This window comes from Salvelinus sp. IW2-2015, unplaced genomic scaffold (assembly GCF_002910315.2).
Source record: "Salvelinus sp. IW2-2015 unplaced genomic scaffold, ASM291031v2 Un_scaffold1765, whole genome shotgun sequence".
NCBI lineage: Eukaryota > Metazoa > Chordata > Actinopteri > Salmoniformes > Salmonidae > Salvelinus > Salvelinus sp. IW2-2015.
In genome coordinates this window covers 156455-164993 of record NW_019943143.1, presented here as the reverse complement: position 1 = coordinate 164993, position 8539 = coordinate 156455, and the positions used below count along the sequence as shown (strand labels likewise).

The 8539-nt window shown below is 44.3% G+C and overlaps 1 pseudogene; it reads left to right on the top strand.

Annotated features, from left to right (window-relative positions):
* The window catches only part of LOC112071909 (olfactory receptor 11A1-like), a 6033-nt pseudogene extending 4768 nt beyond the window's left edge, over positions 1 to 1265 (top strand).
* Positions 1266 to 8539: the final 7274 nt, after the last annotated feature.

Below are 8539 nucleotides of genomic sequence, written 5' to 3'. Positions count from 1 at the left end.
GTGAGCTGGTGGGCCATTCTATGTTGCGTGTCTAGTTTGTCTGTTTCTATGTTTGCGCCTAATATGGTCTCTCAATCAGAGGGCAATGTTTGTGTTGTCTCTGATGGAAATCATATATAGGTGGGCTTTTTTGCTGTTGGATTTGTGTTGGGGGTTTCCTGTCTCTGTGTTTTCTCTGCACAGATAGGGCTGGTATGCGGTTGCCAATTTTGTTATCTTTGTATCGTGTAAGTGTTTCAACTTTTATCGTTTTAATTAAAACATGTTGAGCACAAGCTACGCTGCGGCCTTGGTTCGATCCTGTTTACACCTCCTTCTTCAGACGAGAGGAGAAGCTGCCGTACAGAACCACCAATCTCAGGACCAAGCAGCATAGCAACGGCGCTAGCAGCAGCGCGGAACCGGAGGAATGGACTTGGAAGAGGTGTGGACCGGAAAGGGTTGCTACACATGGAGGAGCATTCCTGCTGGTAAGGATCGCCTTCCAATGGGAACAGGTGGAGGGCGCTAGGAGAGCGGAAGGCAGCCGCGAAGGGGAACCGTCGTTATAGAAGAACACGGCTGTCGCGCAGGAAGCCGAGAAGAAACCCAAAATGTATTGGGGGGGGGGGGCTAAAGGGGAGTGTGCAATGTCAGTAGGAGACCTGCGCCAACTCCGGGCTTGCCGTGAGAGTGAGAGTACGGGCAGAACACCGTGTTGTGCGGAAAAGGCGCACGGTGTCAATCCGTACGGTGTATAGCCCGGTGCGGTACATCCCAGCTCCACGATATCGGCCGGGCTAGAGTGGGCATCGAGCCAGGTGCCATGGAAGCCTGGCTCAACATAATGCTGCGTCTCCAGTCCGATCCCTCGGCTGTGTACATGGCACCGGTTCGGCAACACCACAGGCCTACTGCGCCTCAGCAGGTCTGCCAGCCGCCCGGCCATGCCCAGCGCCTCTAGCCGCCCGCCTGCCCAGCCGCCGTCTGACGCGCCCGCCTGCCCACGCCGTCTGAGCCGCCCGCCTGCCCAGCGCCGTCAGAGCCGCCCGCCTGCCCACGCCGTCAGAGCGCCCGCCTGCCAGCGCCGTCAGGAGTCCGCCGCGTCCAAAGCGCCAAGCACCAGCGGGCGCCAGAGCCGCAGCCAGTCAGGAGCCGCCAGAAGCCGCCAGCCAGTCAGAGCCGCCAGAGCCGCCAGCAGCAAGCCCAGTCACGAGCCTCCAGCCAGTCAGGACGCAGCCAGAGAGCGCCAGAGCCGCCCGTCCAGATGCCGCCCGCAGTCATGAGCCGCCCGCATTCGGCCGGAGCTACCTCTCGGTCCGGAGCTACCTTCGTCGGTCCGGACGCTACCTGTCGGTCCGGAGCTACCTCTCGGTTCGGAGCTGTCTCCTCAGTCTGATGGGGCCCTTTGTGAGGGTTCCTAGCCAAGGTCGGGCGAGGGTCCGCACTCAAAGGACGGCTAAAGGAGGGGGACAAAGACAGATGGTGGAGGTGGTCCGGTCAGCGCCGACAGGCCGCCAACCCGCGACAGATTGCCCAACCCAGACCCTCCCCTAGAGTTTAGGGGGCATTGGAGTCTCACCTCAGGAAGGGGTACTGTCACTTTCCTGACCATAGTTCTGTGTGTTTTGGCTTGTTTTAGTGTTGTCAGGACGTGAGCGGGCTGCGGCATTCTATTATGTGTGTCTAGTTTGTCTGTTTCTATGTTTGGCCTAATATGGCCAAACATACGGAAGAGGAGAAGGCTGCCGTTAACAAGAAGGACCACATTTCTTGTACAGCAATATTACCGCAGAGTATAAACACCAGGACCATTGCAGCCTTCATACCACTCAGAAGAGATGCATTTTGTCTCGTCAGAATAACATACTTTGGTGCAATTCAATCCCAAAGGAATTTTATTTACCAGGCAAGTCAGGTTAACTCCTTGTTCAGGGGCAGAACAACCAGATTTTTACCTTGGTCAGCTCGGGATTTGATCTAGCAACCTTTCAGTTACTGGCCCAACACTCCTAACCATTAGCGCTACTGCCTCCAACCTTTGAAGATGCTGGAGGAACAGGTACAATACTATATCACAAGTAAAACAGTCCTATTCGACAACCTGAAAGCTGCTCAGCAAGGAAGAAGCCACTGCTCCAAAACGCATAAAAAAGCCAGACTACGGGTTGCAACTGCACAGTGGGACGTACTTTTGTACTTTTGAGAAATGTCTCTGGTCTGATGAAACAAAATAGAACTGTTTGGCAATATGACCATCGTTATATTTGGGGAAAAAGGGGGAGGCTTGCAAGCCGAAGAACACCATCCCAACCGTGAAGCACGGGGTGCAGCAACATGTTGTGGGTGCTTTGCTGCAGGAGGGACTGTGCACTCTCAAAATAGTGGCTCATGAGAGAAAATGATGTGATATATGAAGCAACATCTCAAGACATCAGTCAGAAGTTAAAGCTGGTCCAAATGGGTCTTCCAAATGACAATGACCCCAAGCATACTTCCAAAGTTGTGGCAAAATGGCTTAACGAAACAAAGTCAAGGTATTGGAGTGCTATCAAAAGCTTGACCTCAATCCTATAGAAACATTGTGGGCAGAACTGAAAAAGTGTGTGAGCAAGGCCTACAAACCTGACTCAGTTACACCAGCTCTGTCGGAGGAATGGGCCAAAATTCACCAACTTATTGTGGGAAGCTTGTGGAAGGCTACTGAAACGTTTGACCCAAGCGGTGTGTGACACGAAATTTTATGCAGCTCTCTATTCTTTTTAGAGCCGTATTCATAAGTAACCTGTCCAAGCTTTCCTTCTACTAATTTTATCGAAGAGGTATTACAGGATTTTCTACCTACATTATCTGTTTTGACCGTATGGGCAGACAGTCACAGTCACATACTCACTTAGTCCCGGCACCTGTACATACATTTATATTTAATACAATTCCCCAAATTACACATACATGCAAATTCATTGAATTCAAAAGTTCTTTAGTATTTACTGGTTTCTTTTTAGGAAATTTGATAGAGAGACCTACGTGGCGCCCTTCCCGCTGAGACAGGATCTCTGAAGCAATCCATACAAACATTTCAACTACGTAAGAACAAGCTTACCTTTTTATAGTTGTGGCCACATTGTTTGCAAGATTGTCCAAAGAAACTATCACCAGCCCTGAACGCCATTCCGTAGTCCCTGTCCCTCCTGGCAAAGCTCGCCAAATATGTCGTGGATAATCGTCTTAGAAATATAACACTCTTATAAGAACTTGTAAAATCAATAAAGACTTTTAATACAATGTATCACAAGCCGGGATGATCCTCGGATCACACACCTTCCCAGAGCACTGGCTCTGTCTTTATACACATACACACACACATGAGATCATTACTTCTCCTAGGTCATCTGCCACTATTATCCTTCATTTCAGGCTTCCTGCTTGTTTACGCCCAATAACGCCTGTATCCGCTCTTGATTAGATTATAATGGTGGCAGGACCCTCTTGTCTCCTAAAATTAATATATGTCTATCTTACCCTAAGCACTTATGGCCTTTCCTCTCTATGTTATCTTCATAATGGTGTCCTGCTATTTCCATAAATGCACTTTAAGGCACGTATGGCTTTGGCCATCTGCTAATCTTTGGTTTCCTGTATTTACCAGCCTGTATCCATTCACTCATGTCTGCCTTCTCCTCCTATTTTTTTATGTACACTTGTCTATTGTTTAATAGTGTGATATCTGCTTCTATATGTAGCAATAACTCCTACACTACCTGCCTCCAACCTTGTGAAGATGCTGGAGGAAACAGGTACAAAAGTATCTATAGCCACAGTAAAACGAGTCCTATATCGACATAACCTGAATGGCTGCTCAGCAAGGAAGAAGCCACTGCTCCAAAACTGCTATAAAAAAGCCAGACTACGGTTTGCAACTGCACATGGGGACAAAGATCGTACTTTTTGGAGAAATGTCCTCTGGTCTGATGAAACTAAAATAGAACTGTTGGGCAATAATGACCATCGTTATATTTGGGGGAAAAAGGGGGAGGCTTGCAAGCCGAAGAACACCATCCCAACCGTGAAGCACGGGGGTGGCAGCATCATGTTGTGGGGGTGCTTGACTGCAGAGGGACTGGTGCACTTCACAAAATAGATGGCATCATGAGGAAGAAAATGATGTGGATATATTGAAGCAACATCTCAAGACATCAGTCAGGAAGTAAAGCGTGTCACAAATGGGTCTTCCAAATGGACAATGACCCCAAGCATACTTCCAAAGTTGTGGCAAAATGGCTTAACATAACAAAGTCAAGGTATTGGAGTGGCTATCACAAAGCCTTGACCTCAATCCTATAGAACATTTGTGGGCAGAACTGAAAAAGTGTGTGTAAGCAAGGCCTACAAACCTGACTCAGTTACACCAGCTCTGTCAGGAGGAATGGCCAAAATTCACCCAACTTATTGTGGAAGCTTGTGGAAGGCTACCTGAAACGTTTGACCCAAGTGAAACAATTAAAGTCAATGCTACAAATACTAATTGAGTGTATGTAAACTTCTGACCCACTGGAATGTGATGAAAGAAAGAAAAGCTGAAATAAATCATTCTCTCTGCTATTATTCTGACATTTCACATTCTTAAAATAAAGTGGTGATCTCTAACTCACCTAAAACAGGGAGTTGTTACTAGGATTAAATGTCAGGAATTGTGAACAACTGAGTTTAAATGTATTTGGCTAAGGTGTGTGTAAACTTCCGACTTCAACTGTAGCTAGTAGGTAAGCTACTGTACTGTATTGCATACAATCACCGCTTCCAGCTGCCCCTGGCGGCAATTCTATATATTCTTTAGACATCCAAATCCTCCTGATGCAGTATTATTTACTCCTGTGGCAAAAACGGGTCAAATTAAGATCTGACATCTGTAATTGGCATTTGGACCACAAGGGTTACATTTTCTTTGTCTCTAAAGGCTTTCAGCAGAATGCACAGATCTCAGCAAAGCTTAGCTCATATGTGCAATTTTGATATTTTATACCTGTTCAGCTCCAGGAAGTCAGTCAGAGGAGAGCTAGACTTTAGACACCATTTTTTTGCATGAACGAACGATTTCATTTCATTTAATGAAAAACATTTAAATTGCAAAATATTTTCGGAGTGTGAAATACAAAATGTTTGTACAAAGTACCATAACCTTCACAGAGTTGATATCGAAGTGGTCCGTATCATCTATCTACCCCTAGTGWACTGTTCACAGGAGTCATGGCAGCTGACCTCTTGATTGGCACAACCCTTTCACGTGTAAAAGAAGTTTACAAGTTAATACTTCTAATTAACTTGAAACCTTTGCATATAATATTTTTTTTGCTTGAACACACGGGACCTTAATTTGACCACTTTCTCACAGAAGGAAAATAATCCAGTAACAGGATATGTGCAGAATATAATTAATGGACATTTTTGTACGGGTTGATACAATTTTAGGAAAATTAAGTCTGAAATGRCAGGGGTAATTACAAACTTTAGAAGCCTTTTAAACCTCATACACTACACGTTTGCATTTCCTTCTGTGTAGGAAATGTCCTGCAACAACAGGGTGATCATATTAAGATCCTAGACCTCTTGTACACAGGCCTGACTAATATTAGACTTAGGGATGACGGAAACACAATACCCTTATGCCTGCAACTTGACAGATGCCACTTGTTTTGGTCTTGCTGGAAATTGCAGTCATTAAAGAGCACTCCTTTGGGGTTTCAGTGGTTTGAAAGGGGTAARATTCTCCCACCGTACAGTATTTATGTGGACATTTCTTCAAGGCAAGGTTTAAAAATGATATGTAATATTGTGTATTTGAGATATAATATAAAAGTGCATACCACATAGAAACGCAGAGACATTGGGATGTTAAGTAGCGACTTGAATGCATTTAGAAGCTGTTCAGCAAGAAAACATGTTTACTGTCTTTGGCCATCAGTCTTTAGATAACTCCACTGTTTCTCTCAATTCCATTGAAAACAATTTASKAACACCTACCTGTGAGATCATAGAGGCTGAAACAACKACAGYGGTAGCCCTTGGTCACGGTCTCTTGTCTCTCGTTACACCAATTAAAGGGTTAGTCCCAGGAAGGTGGAGAGTGGCATTAGGCTTAATGGCCTCCCTTCAGACCGGTCTGATGTGAATGATGCAACAATATCAAACTGGGCCTAACAASAAGTTGACTGTGCTGGAAAAATACTACAAACACATTGTTGATCATACTATGTTGACCTGTGACCTGAGAGTGAAAGTCTTGATACGGGCTGTTATGTGACCATATTACCACCACACCGGTGGTCACGAGTCATGACCGCAGTCATATTCCACGTGACTGTTTAGTCACGGTAACTGGGCTTCTCCAAGCTCGGATGCTGCTGATGGTCATTAGTAGCCTACCAAACGTTCTAACTGCCTGGTACTCAGCACTSTATTGTCCCTCTAATCACTCTGACATCAATGCAAATGTAATCAAAAATCAAATCAAACACTTCATGAGAGSCCATGAGCTCATGTTGAGCAACATTTCTGTAGGCTATGCAAGTGCGTGAGAAAACAGTTTTGATGGCATCTAGTCAAAAGAGGATCCCATRAGCTWTCRATASGATAGGCCTACTATATTTATTTCTCAACTTTCCTAATATTAAGCACATTGCTTCATTTTAAAACAGGAGTATAGCCTACCTGGCTGGACTGAAAATTAACCACATGAAAATAGTCGCTATTTAAGTGCATAGATTACATGCATTTTTCCCCCCTACCCCTCAACCCCAACAGCAGTACCCAACCTTACAAATTGTCTTGTGGCTGAGTGGAAGCAAGTCCCTGAATAAATGTTCCAACGTCTAGTGGAAAGCCTTCCCTGAAYAGTGGAGGCTGTTATAGCAGCAAAGGACCAATTCCATGTTAATGCCCATGATTTTTTGAATGAGATGTTTGATGAGCAGGTGTCCACATACTTTTGGCCATGTAGTCTATCTGTTTCTTGTTTGTGAATGAGTTATATGGTAGCACTGCTCTCATGACTCATGTGGTTTCAGATGCCCATTCAGTTTCCACTGTGTACTGTTACCTACAGATCTTTTGCATGTACACATATGAATCTATGGAATTCTGCAATTTAGCAGTCATGTCCTAGAACAGGTACCTTGCTTTATGTTATCCACAACCGTATAACATCATCTTAACACCCAACAGGGTGTGTATTTGTGTAATATGGTTTTGCAAAAATTCCTCATAYCACTGTCTTTAACTATTTATTTGCAATTGTGTGGAAATGTAATGGACAAAGTGTATTGTGACAACTACCTGGTAGTGAAACATGCCTGTTCACCTTCAGACATGACAGTTAATAACATCTTTGGACTCTACAGTATTGTATGTGTATTTGTATTTATTATGGATCCCCATTAGCTGCTGCCAAGACAGCATCTACTCTTCCTGGGGTCCAGCAAKAATTAAGGCAGTAAAATGCATTATACAATTTTTAAACATTAAAATAGATTTTACAATATATTAAGTGTGTGCCCTCCAGCCACTACTCTACAACACACAATCCAGGTGTACGTGTTTGAATAGTGTGCATGTTATGTGTGTTTGTATGTGTGTGTTTGTACCTGTGTGTATAATTCTTCACAGTCGTCACTGTTTCACAAGGTGTATTTTTATCAGTTTTTTAAAAATCAGATTTTACTGCTTGGGTGAATTACTTGATTTGGAATAGTGTTCCATGTATCCATGGCTCCATGTAGTACTGTGTGCCTCTCGTAGTCTTATGGATTTGGGGACTGTGAAGAGCACCTCTGGTYGTATGTCTTGTGGGGTATGCATGGGTGTCCGAGCTATGTGCTAGTGGTTTAAACACACAGCATGGTWAATTCAACATGTCAATACTTCTTACAAAAACAAGTAGTGATGAAGTCAATCTCTCTTCTACATTGAGCCATGAGAGARTGACATGCATATTATTAATGTTAGATCTACATGTACATTTAAGGGCCAGCCGTGCTGCCKTGTTCTGGGCCAGTTGTAATTTCCCCAAGTCCCTCTTTGTGGCATCTGACCACACGGTTGGGCAGTAGTCCAGCTGCGACAAAGGCAGGGCCTGTTGGACCTGCCTTGTTGATATTGTTGTTAATTAAGAAGGCAGGGCAACGCTTTATTATGGACAGACCTCTCCTGATCTTAGCTACTGTTGCATCAATATGTTTTGATCAAAACAGTTTACAATCCAGGGTTACTCCAAGCAGTTCAATTTCCACATAATTCATTACAATATTTAGTTGAGGTTTAGGGTTCAGTGATTGATTTGTCTCAAATACAATGCTTTAAGTTCTTGAAATATTTACGACTAAGTTATTTCTTGAAACCCATTCTGAAACTGACTGCAACTCTTTAAGTGTTGACCTGCTGCAGCTAATATTTGTTTTGCCCATTTACAGCAGGTATGAGTCTTGGTGAATCAAAGAAGCAGAAAGGTACAGAGCAGAAATACTATAGGCAAGTCAACCTGCTGAAATTCACGTGACTGAATGGT